The sequence below is a fragment of the Trichosurus vulpecula genome, chromosome 2 (assembly GCF_011100635.1).
Source record: "Trichosurus vulpecula isolate mTriVul1 chromosome 2, mTriVul1.pri, whole genome shotgun sequence".
Taxonomy (NCBI): Eukaryota; Metazoa; Chordata; class Mammalia; order Diprotodontia; family Phalangeridae; genus Trichosurus; species Trichosurus vulpecula.
The window spans coordinates 320,777,241-320,789,876 of NC_050574.1; positions in this window are offsets into that span (position 1 = coordinate 320,777,241).

A 12,636-nucleotide genomic window follows, 5' to 3' on the forward strand; every position below is an offset into this window, starting at 1 on the left:
TACCTGAAAATTATAATTAAAAAAAGAATCCTGATACAATATTATAAAAAATTATAAAAGAAAATTGCCCTGGAATTCTAGAACAAGAAGGCAAAGCAGAAATATAAAAAAAAAATCTACTAGTCATCACCAGAAAGAGATCCCAGGAGGAAAATTTACAAGAATAGTCTAGACAAGTTTCAAAGCAATCAGGTTGAGGAGAAAATATTGGAAGCAACAAGAAAAAAAAAATTTAAATATCATAGAGTTACAATAAGGATTACACAAGACCTAGCAGCTACTATATTGAAGAACCATAGGTCTTGGAATACTGTGTTTCATAGATCTGGGGTTATGACCAAGGGCAACTTACCTAGCAAAGTTAAGTATAATACTGAATGAAAAGAAGTGGGCATTTAATGAACTGAAAGACTTTCAGGTTTTTGTGACAAAACCCCCAGAACTTAAGGGAAATTTAATATATAACATCCAGGAGAAACACAAGGTAATTAAAGAACAATTATAAGGGACTCAATAAGGTCAAATTGTTTACTTTTGTATGTGAAAATATTAGCAGTACTTTTATGACTGTCATCATTTTTTGGGTAGTCTTGGACTGAATACCCTGATGTCCCAGCCAGAGAGGTATGGGTTAGTAGGTACAAGAAAAGTGGTATCTGGTTTTGTCAAAAATCTTTTGGTTCTCCCCTTCCCAGACTGATTTTGTTTTTTTGTTTTTTTGACTAGGTATAAGAGGTCATTCTTTGCCTCATTTCTTACCTAGTTTTAATTACAGAATGGGTATTGCCTTAGTCAGACTGAGACCTGGGAAAGACCTTAGCAGGCCTTCCATTGTATCTGAGGCCATTTCCACTCATCCTGATCTACATCTTGCCACTTGATCCAGATGGCTCTGTGGGAGAAAGTGAAGCTGGCAGCCCTCCCTCACTTAAATCCAATTCATTTGCAAATCATTGCAATACCTTCCTAACTTTGAGAATGAAGGACAAACAATGAGTCTTGGACTGAGCTGAGAATGATAGGGTGATTCTAAAAAATAAAAATAAAACTGTTTAGGAAGTGATAAAAAGGAGTAATTATCTCATACAAATGATGCCTAAAAGGAAAATTTGATACAGAGGAAGCTAGTAGGGGGGAGGGAAGGTAGTGCTGGACCCTTACCCTCATCTGGAGTGGGTTAAAGAGGGAAAAACATATATATCTAGAAGGGTATAAAAGTCTTCTAAATTCATAAAGAAGTAAGAGGGTAAGGGGTAGGTTGTGGGGAGAGGATAAGGGAGGGACTCTTGGAGGGGTGGGTAGGTTAAGGAATAGGAGGGCAAGGTAATGGGTAGAAATAAAGCAGAGGAGTGAGGAGGGATAGGGTAAATAGGGTGAGAATGATAGGAAGGAAAAATAGGCAGGAGGAAAATACGCATGTAATTGTAACTTAGAATGTGAATGGGACAAATTTACCTATAAAATGGGTAGCAGATCACAAATTAAAATTCAACAATATGTTGCTTTCAGGAAACATTATGAAAATGAGACACATACAAAGATAAAGGGCAGGAGTAGAATTTAATATGTAAAAAAAGCAGAGGTAGTAATCATGATCTCAGACAAAGTTAAAGGAAAATAGATTTAATCAAAAGAGAAGAATAAAGAAACTACACTGTGTGTCAGCAATATTATTCAATATTGTTTTAGACCACTTAAAATAACTAGACAGGACAAAATACCTGAGCACATACCTGCCAAAACAGACACAGGAACCATATGAACATAAACATAAAACACTTTATAAAAAATTTAGTATTTTATTTCCCCCAATTATATGTAAAAACAATTTTTAATATATTTTTTTAAAACATTGAGTTTCAAATTCTCTCCCTTCCTCCCCCCCCCATTGAGAAGGCAAACAATTCCATACAGGTTATACATGTGTAGTCATGCAAAACATTTACATAACAGCCATGTTGTGAAAGGAAACACACACACACACAACTCAAGAAAAATAAAGAAAATTTAAAAAGTATGTTTCAATCTGTATTCAGACACCATCAGTTCTCTCTCTGGGGATGGATATCATTCCCCATCATAAGTCCTTCAGAGCTATCCTGTATCATTGCATTGCAGAGAATAGCCAAGTCATTCACAGCTGATCATTGTACAACATTGCTGTTACTTTATACACAGTACATTTCACTTTTCAGCTCATGTCTTTCCAGGTTTTCCTGAAAGCATTCTGCTCATCATTTCCAACAGCACAACAATATTCCATCATAATCACATTTCCCAACTGATGGGCATCCTCTCAATTTCCAATTCTTTGCCACCAGAAATGAGCTGCTATAAATATTGTTATATATAAAGGTCATTTTTCTTTCTTTTTTTAAAATGTCTTTTGGGTGACAGACCTAGTAGTACTACCACTAGGTCAAAGGGTATGCATGGTTTTATAGCTCTTTGGGTATAGTTCCAAACTGCTCTGGAGAATGGCTGAATCAGTTCACAACTCCACCAACAGTGCATCAATGTCTCATTTTTCCCACATTTCCTCCAACATTGGTCATCCTTGTCCTCTGTCCCATCAGCCAATCTAACAGGTGTGAAGTAGTACCTCAGAATTGACATAAAACACTTTTCACACAAATAAATTCGGATCTAAATAATCGAAGTAATATTGCTCATGGGTAGGTAAAGCCAATATAATTTTTAAAACGACAATTTTACCTAACTAACCTATTTATTCAATATCATCCCAATTAAATTACTAAAAAATCAGTTAGAAAAAGTAATAACAAAATTCATTTTGGAAGAACAAAAGTTCAGGAACTTCAAAGAAACCAGGAAAAAAAGATGGAAAGGAAATACATTCACCAGTATCAGACCTGAAACTGTATTACAAGGTGAGAGCATTATTGAAGTATAAAATGGATAATTTTGATTATTTTAAATAAAAATCATCTTGCATAAATAAAACCTTTGTAGCAAACAAAAGAATTAATGCAGAAAATTGGGGAAAAAACTTTCTTAGACAATCTCTCAGACAGGAAGGATGGGACCAGGTTAGAATATTGCTGTGGTGTAGGAAATGATGAGCTGGTTGATTTAGAAAAACACAGAAAAACTTGGATTTATAAAGGAAGATGCTATTCACCTTCAGAGAAATAGATGACAAGTGGAAATGCCCATAGTATGGTCTTACATATATGTGTATGAGTGAATATATGTGTATGTTTATAGATAACTATGTATGTGTGTGTATGTATATTATGCATATATATATATATATATATATATATATATATATCCACACTTAATTGTAGCTTTCTTTAAGGTAGAGGGGAGGGGGAAAATAAAGTAAAAAGTAAAAGCAGAGAACAAAAGAAAACCTAAAGGGAGCAAAGAAAAGCTGGACAGCTTTGAAAACAATGTAATATTTATTATATAGGTTTTCTTGAAATGGAAATTTATTGTTCTATATTGAATCATCTCACGTTCTGCACTCTACATGGCAATTTTTTTCTGTTCTCATTTTGTATTTAAGTTTAAAATAAATTTTAAAAATTTACCAAAAAAAGGAAGAAAGAAAAGATAGGCTGATCATGTAGCATGAGCAAAGGAATCGCAGGGAGACAGCCTGAATCCTCCGTAGCTATTCTTGAGATGTCAGAATGAAGTGAGGAAGGCCTATAGCATTTTGCGAAGACTACCTGCGGAGAGTTTGTGAGAGGATACCAACAACAGATACCACAGGAACAGGCAAGAATAAGTCACAATTTGCACCACTGAGTAAATAATCACATTGTTGGAATCACAGATCTATTTGAGAATTTGAGTATTTTGAGATCTTAAAGAGACGTTTCAGCAATGGTGGAAACTCGTAATTACAAGCAGTTGAAATTGAATAGATGATGAGGAGGCAGAGAATGTAGGCTACTTTTTCTCTTAGTTTGTCACAGAAAGAGAGGAAAAAAAGACGATGAGAGCTCGGGGTGCAGGGTCAAGAGAAGGTTGTTGTGTCTAAGATAGGGGAGATATGAACATGATAAAAGAAAAGAATCCCTTTAGAGGGAGATAACATGTGTGAGAAGGGATGATGGATGGAGCAAGGTTACAAGGTCACTAAGGGAGAAGGAGTGGGTGGGCTTAAAGGTACAGGAAATCTGGACACTTTATTAAAATGCTAGAGACTAAAAAATGTGAACACAATACAGAGATTGGTTCCTTATGTGTCTGCATGGCAAAAAGGAAATGAAACAGAGCATGAAGTCTTCAGGACAAGTTTCTCTTAATGGTGGACATCCTCTTCATTTAAGGAGCCTTGAAAACTTGTTCCTGAGTCTTATTAGTCCCTCAACTGCAGTCTGGCTGTCTGTGCTGCTCCCTGAGAGAGTAATACAGGAGGTAAAACAATGTCTTCTTCCCTAGCGTTTGTATTTTTCTGACAGTCCTTGCTGCCTTACTTCTCCATTAGCCTCCTAAGTCATGAGAGGGGCCCCTCAACATTCACTGAGAGTTTCAGTCTCTCCTTCTAGGGATGGATCTTGGCTTGCATAGAGCCTGGCTGTTACCCAAGTAGCACTAATTGAATGAAAGGAAGGAGGGAGCTTCTTAGGATCCATGTTGAGGGCATTTCATGTGCTGGACTGGAAGTTGGTATTGGGGGAATGGGGAGGAGGAGAAACTATTGTTAGGTTTGGCTTGGAAGCCTAGGGTTTTTACCTATGCCTTGGGTCACTGGTGGTTGGGCAGAGGTAAGAAATCTGCTGTTTCCTGTTCTGAAAATCCACTATTCCTTGCCTTCTTGGCCAGGATCTCTTGGGATCCTAGTTCTTTTCCCTCAAGCTTTATTCACTTCTACTCCTTAGTCTGTTCCAGATTTTTTTTAATATCCAATACATTCTTTCCCTACCCAAAGTGCAAAAAGCCTCCTAAAAACAAACAAAAAACAAAAAAAACCCATTTCCATCCCTGTATATTATGTCCCTAAATATGTGTGTTTATCCTCTGAAGGGAGATGAGAAGGAGTGAGACAGGACAGGAAACATACTAATGATTATGGGCAGGGACAGGATGCTTGTGGTTTATGCCCTGGACCCTAGTCCCTGTTGGAACTAGCAGTATGGGTCCAGTCCTCCCCATACTCTAAGGAAGATATATTGCTTTATTTTGGGCAAATTACTTAATCTTTCTGAGCCTCAGGTCCCTAAGTAGTAAAAATGAAAGGATGCTACTAAATGATTTTGAGACCATCAGAGTTCAATAGGGTTTGGCTATCTGGAAAGGGGTAAAATGAGAAACTCCTTCAATATACAATAAAAATAGAACCTAGACTCTAAGGTTTTCAAGGGAAAACAAACTGAAGTTGCTCAACCAAATTCCTGTAGCTCCTCTGTAGCTTTGGCTACTTGAAATTTTCGTTGTTATTTAAACAAGCAACTCTGAAAAACTGGTGAACCGAAGAAACTGCATAAATAAAATAGTCATTAAGGTAACAAGTAGGACCAAAATGTTATTTGGTTTTGAAATTCAAATAATCAGAAAATGAACCAACATCATTTTGATAAAGACTCTTTTCTCAATCTCCATTTGAAGGCAAAGAGGGCCAGTTTGCTTGGTGGGTGCACATTTGGTGAGAGCTGACCTCCCAGCTATGAATGTCCAAATCTCTCCCAGTACTAGGCAGGGGAGGGAGAACCAGGGAGGGGAAGCAGGAAAAGGAGTGGAGTGCACAGGAGAGAGGGGGTAGGGGAGGAGAAAAAGGGAGTTGCGGGGGGAAGAGGGGGCGGGAGGAATAGAGAGAAAAAGAGGGGGTGGGGAAGGGAGGGGGGAGAGACAGAAAGAGAGAAGAGAGAGACAGAGAAAGAAGAGAGTAGAGAAAGAGAGAGAGAGAGGGGGGGGGGAGAGAGAGAGAGAGAGAGAGAGACAGAGACAGAGAGAGAGAGACAGAGACAGAGAGAGACTGAGAGACAGAGATAGAGAATATGGGGGAGGAGTTGGGGGGGATGCTTTGCATCTAGTTCACCCTTCTCAGGAGAGGAAGAACGGGAACATACACACACACACAAACACACACACACACACCAAAGAAAGCCATTTATGCATTTTCTTCGCAGCCTCTGCTCGGCTACTACGAGCCTTCAACTCCCCCCTCCCGCCCTGTCTCTTGCGAGGGAGGGAGAGAGGGAGGGGAGGGAGGGAGAGAGTGGGGGAGGCAGGCAGGCCGCGGGCGGGCGGGGCTAAGGGGAAGTGAGCGCGGGCACGCGCGCGCGCGTCCGTGGGTGCCGCGGCGGCGGCGCTAGAAATGGCAGTTGCCGGGCGGCTGGCGTAGCGCGCGGCTGCTCCTGGCGCTGGGGGGCTGCTCTGGCCCGGGACGGGATGGGGGCGCGAGAGCTTGGGGGCCGCGGCGGCTGCTGCTGCTGAGCGCGCGGGGCAGGTGAGTGCCCCAGGCGAGTGTTGCTGGGGGGAGGAGGGAGAGAACCCGGATGCGGCCGTGGCGGCGCGGTCTCCCCCAGCGGCGGCGGCGTCGTGTGTATGTGTGTGTGTACGTGTGTGTGTGTATCTGTCGGGGTTGTGAGGTGTTGTGTAGTGGGGTGTTGTGTGCTATGGGCGGGGGGGTGGCGCAGCGCGGGATCATGGCCGAGGCCCCTCGGCCGGGGCGCCCCAACGGGTCCCTCCCGGGCCGGGGCGCTGCGGCTCGGTGTGGCGCAACCTGCCGCGCTGCTCGCAGGCGCCGCTCCGGCTCCGTGTCCGTTCCTGCGTCCCCGCCAGCCTCGGGGACCTGCGGGGGCCCCCAGTGGGCTGGGGGCGTGTGTGAGGGGACGGTTCGCATTTCTCCGACGCCTGCGACCGGGTGGGGAGGCGGAATGCGGTATGTGTGTGTGGGAAACATGTCGCGATATCGGTCGCTTTTGTCGGAGTGTTTGGGAGAGACACGTCACGATCTGCGTCTCTCGGGCGACTTCCCGAGGAGCCTGGGTGCGGGTGCGGAGGGGTGTCCGAAAGGCTCGGTGGGTCTGAACCGTACCAGGTGCTGGGGCTGGTGGCGACCCGGGCTCCAAGTCCCCGGCTAGTTTCCTGAAAGGTGGAGAGGAAACTCCCTGGGAGCTGCTGCCAGATGTTTGGATTCCTTTCTGTGGGACAGTAGCAAGCTCCTGGTCCGAGCTAGTAAAGACGGAGCATGGGGGCGGGGAAGAGAACGAAAATAAAGGTGGTGTTTACTGCTTTGGGTGAAGATGATTTACAAACAAATCTGTGTCTTTACAATTACTTCCCATGACTAGAGCAGGTTGCCTTTTATCGTTGAGTTAAATTTAATCCTTCGAGATGCTGAGGGGACTAAGCATTTGGCAGCTATTGCTCATTGATGGCTGCAGACGAACATTGAGGGGCAAATAGATTTTTAAGGTGCTTTCTTGCTGCTACACTTGAATGAGTGGTTAAACACTTACCATTGTGCGTGGTTTGCCTGTTATTTTCAGTGGCCCAGAAGATAATGATCCTTTCTTTGAAAAACTTTACTGTAATACCTGTCCAAATACGGGGGAAAGTTAAAAAACAAAGTTAAATATTTTCAAGATTGCTTCTCGGTCTGGTGGGACACAAAATTTGAAATGTTTCAGTTTTATAAAGTAAAATTATTTCGTGGAATCTCAAGTGACAATTCTTTATTGTCATTTGTTACTTCGTATAGACATATAAGAATATGGAAACAGGCCTCCTTCCCTAGATTGCTACATTTTGAAGTAACAAGTGGTTTTGTAAATAATTATGGGCAGGGTTTACAATGAAGGCATAATTAGATTTAGTACTTTTCAGAAGCACCATACCATCATTTAGAAATGGTTCCCAATAATAAAGTCAGCTCTCAAATAGAAGAAGAATTTTAAAAAGAATTAATTGGAGATCTTCTACACTTTACTTTCGTTCTTAAAGACAGAACTTTGGGAGCCATATTAAAATGTATAGCATAAATATATTTTTGAATTTTTAAAAATTTTTATTTTCAGTTCCAAATTCTCTTCCGCCACGCATTGGGAAGGCGAGAAATATGATTCTTGTTACACATATGAGGTCAATAGAATGACAGTATTTAAAAGGTAGTCAACATAATCTGAAAAGGTTAGGTTGTGTTCTCTCTTATTGAAGAGGTTCCTGACTGACATAATCAGATTCTTGACAGTGACTTTAAGACTAAGCAACATTTTATATTATCAACTCTTCACATGAACCTTATGTTAAAAGATAATTTGAGGTAGGCTTTAGGAGACTAGTTTTAGTGTTAGCTTTGCCACTCTTTTTCCTATTCTGTCATTTAACCTATCTAAAATGAGTCATTAGAGTAAGTGATTTCGAGGGTTCTTTCTAGACCCAGGGTTTCATGTCACTGCTTTTTATATTAGGCCAACTTTACCCACTCTATGTATTCTGAATTCCAGACTGCTTATGTTGTGCATTTAAAGATGGTGCATATGCTCAGACTAAAAATGTTAATGAATGAAAAGTACTTGGTGAGAAGAACTTGAATTTTAAAAATATATCCTGCCAAACTTAACTTGAATGGTGTCTTAGTGCTTTAGCTTTAGCTGGTTATTCTAAACGGAAGCTTTAAGCAAGCTTTACCTTATATTGCTATGTAGCATTATGATCATCTCTAAAAAATTAAAATTTGGCTAGAGCTGGATTTGGAGGCTTATATGATTTAATCTGTTGTTACTTGAGTTGATAGGATTCTATGTAAGGGTACTTGTGTTTTAAAGATAGCAGTATATTTGTTTTTATTACACAACAGAAATCCTTTGAATTTGGAAAGTAATTACAAAATATTTTAATTTGATATTAAGATCTTAAATCATCTAATTTAGTTAGAAGTTGTGTCCTGGCCAGTTGTTTTCAACTGACTACTGCTAACTTCTTAGTGGAGTTGAGATCTTTGTTACTGTGTGTGAAGAAAAATTTTTTGATGCTTCTCGGTTTTTTGCCTTAGACATTCATTATAAACCAAGGATCATTGAGCTTGTTAGGCTTGAACTTTCCTCATATAACTAAACTAGGCTAAAACATAGGCAAAGGAGAAAGAGGCACAGGGGAAAGTTATGGGAGATTAGGGACAATGATTCGAGGATTGGGGAGGATAAGAGCCTGGAAAGCAAATAGGTTATATATGTGACCGGGGAGTGGTAGAAGTACCCTGGTGAGAAGGAATTTTGTAGGGCAAGTTAAAAGAACTTTGTAGCAAGATAAATAACTTAAAGGATATGTTTTAAAAATAATTTAATTGTTGCTTTTTAGCTGACTTGTATTACAATGGAAAGAGCACTGACTTTGATATTGGAAAATTCTGCATTTTATGCTTATTACCTGTAGGACCCGAGAAAAGTCACTTAACTTCCCTCCACCTCAGTTTCCTCTCTGGTAAAATGAAGGGGTTTTGAAGAGATGGCTTCTCAGGTCTCTTTCCTAGAATTATGATTCTGTGATTCTAGTGAGGCTCCCTCTGCCCATTGGTTCCTGTTCCCCTCTCCACCCCCCCAGCCCCTACTAGTGCCCCCACACAGAAATTCTTTTATTTCTTTTGTATACGTTTTGTTCTACATACATAGGACGTACATGTATTTCTCTCTTAGACTGTATGCTTGTTGAGGGCAGGGGCCATTTTCACTTTATCTGCAGTTTTAATCCTATTGCAAAAATCTTCAATGTGACTTTCTTTTAAAAATTGTCTTACTTTGAATAGCACATGACCCATAGTAGGAGTTTAATAAAAGCTTGTTGATTATCAGTCTAGACATATGCTAGATCCCTGGGGGAAACTTCTAAGTCAACAAACAAGTCACCATGCATTTGTTAAATGCTTACTACTAGTTGAGCATTCTGCTGAGCCCTGGGGATAAAAAGAAAAGCCAACAGCTCTTGACCTCAAAGAGCTAACATTCTGATATGGGAGACAAAATGCAAATGTACATATACACGGACCAGGCAAATTGGAGATAATCTCAGTGGGAAGGCACTAGCATAGAGGGGGCTAAGGAAAGTCTTCTTGCAGCAGGTGTGATTTTGGTTGAGACTTGAAGGAAGCCGGGAGGCAGAGTTACAGAGGGAGCCAGTGCCAGACATTGTTAGACCTGCACTTTAAGATCATTTTGGCAGCTGAGTAGAGGATATGAATGGGGAGAGATCTGAAGCAAGGAGACCGACTAGAAAGCTATTGGAATAGTCCAGGCTTCTGAATGACGAAATATCCCTTATTCTCCACCTTATCTCTTTAGAATTCATAGATATCCCCGCTTCTTCACTGCTACCACCACCCACAATTAAGATTGCTATCAAAGACCATGTTCCCAGACTTCCCTCTGACTCTTGGTAGTAACCTTTCCCCTAATCTGTTCACTTAGTTACAGCACACCTAATTGGTTGAATTGTATGATAAAATTTTACTACAGTTAGAGGGAAATGTGGTATAAACTTAAATATGGTTGTGTTTTGTTACAAGTACGTTTTAATCTTGCATATTCTTTGTGAACCTTAAAGGGAATGTACAGGCATACGTTGGAGATGTTGCAAGCTCAGTTGCAGACCACTGAATTAAATGAATATCTCAGTAAAGCAAGTCACACGAAATTTTGGTTTCCTGGTGCATATAAAAGTTACATTTCTACTGTATTCTGTTAAGTTCACAATAGTATTATGTCAAATTAAAAATTAATTTTATTGCTAAAAAATTCTAACCATCATCTGAACCTTCAGTGAGTCATAATCGTTTTGCTGGTGGAGGGTCTTGCCTTGATGTTGATGGCTGTTTACTCATCAGGGTGGTGATTGCTGAAGGTTGGGGTGGCTGTGGCAGTTTCTTAAAATAAGACAACTAAAGTTTGCTGCATCAGTTAACTCTTCCTTTTACTTGAACACTTAGAGACCATTGCAGGGCTACTAATTGGCCTAATTTCAATATTGTTGTGTCTCAGAGAATAGGGATGCCCAAGGAGAGGGAGAAAGATGGGGAACAGCCAGTTGGTTTAGCAGTCTGAGCACAACATTTATGATTAAGTTTGCTATCTCACATGGGAGTGTTTTTGGTACCCCAAAATCGTTACAATAGTAACATCAAAGATACCATAATAATGAAAAAGTTAGAAATATTGTGAGAATTACCAAAATTTGGCAGACACCATGTGATCACATGCTGTTGGAAAAATGACACCAATAGACTTGCTTGAAGCAGGGTTGCCACAAACCTTCATTTTGTAAAAACAAAACAAAACAAAACTCAATGTCCATGAAGCACAACAGAGCAAAGCATAATAAAACAAGGTGTGCTTATAAAGGTGAGGAGTAATTGTTAGTAGTAGTATCAGTTACTTTTATATAACCTTTAGGGATTAGGGTTCCATTCACATTTTTCATGTTAACGTTAACCTTGCTTCCTCCAAACATTACAACATACCAAACAAAATATATAAAAATAACTTACCCCTGCCTCCACCACTTTGATCATAATAACAATAATACTGTGCATTTATACATTTTATTATAACCACCCAGTGATGTAGTAAAGGTAAGGTAACTGAGGCTTAGGAAGGTTAATTGACTTTTGTTAGGATCCACCCTAGTAAGATACAGAGGCCAGATAAAATTCAGGTCTTACTCTAAAATCAGTGCTTTTCTCCCCTACTACCTTACGCTGGGGGTAAACTTCTATGTAAATTTACCCGAATTTGGGGGTGTGGAGGATGAATTGGTTGACCATGAGTTTTCAGAGTTGAGGCTGCTGACAATTTATAATTCTTTAAATAAATGAATGAATAAAGTATGTGCAAAGCACTGTGCTAAATGCTGGGGATACAAACAGAAAAGACAGTTCCTATTCTCAAGTAAGGGCAGCTAGGTGGCACAGTGAATAGAGTGCTAGCCTGGAGTGAGGAAGACCTGAGTGAAACATCCAGCCTTAGATACTTACTAGCTATGTGACCCTGGGCAAGTCACTTAACTCTGTTGGCCTTAGTTCCTCATCTGTAAGATGAGCTAGAGAAGGAAATGGCAAACCACTGTCTTTGCCAAGAAAATCCCAAATGGAGTTCCAGAGAGTTGGACTCGACTGAACTGACTGAAAATTCTCAAGGAACTCATTTTAATGGAGACAATACAAAATAGAAGGTTTAAGCTGTAAGTCAGATGGGAAAGTCACGGGGTAGATGTTAATGTCTCTAATGTCATTTCCATTGATAAAATGATAGCTGTTTCTGATGTTGAGCAATTCGAGAGCACCAAGGACTTGTGTGACAAGAACTTTGCTGGGTCTTTTCTGTGTGGCTGTAGCAACTGTTGTGAGGCTACATTTCCACAAACGTTGCTTCCTAGGATTCTGGCTGGGAAGCTCTGTACCGGAAGCATTGTTGTTCCCAAGATTCTTGGGCTCAGGGTCCTGTGCTATCTCCATCAGGATCTGAGGGGACATGGTGGTCAAGGACTACTTTGCCTGGCTTGTGCTACCTCTCATCTCTCTCTGAGTGTCTTATATCTTTAGCTAGGCTGACTTGCCTGCCCTGTGTTTATGGCATTTGGGTCAGCATAGCTAGGCCCTTCTTCCCAGAAGTTATTTCCTGGGATGATGGCTCCTGAGGGCTAGGCCAGAAGCAGGACCTGTGGTCT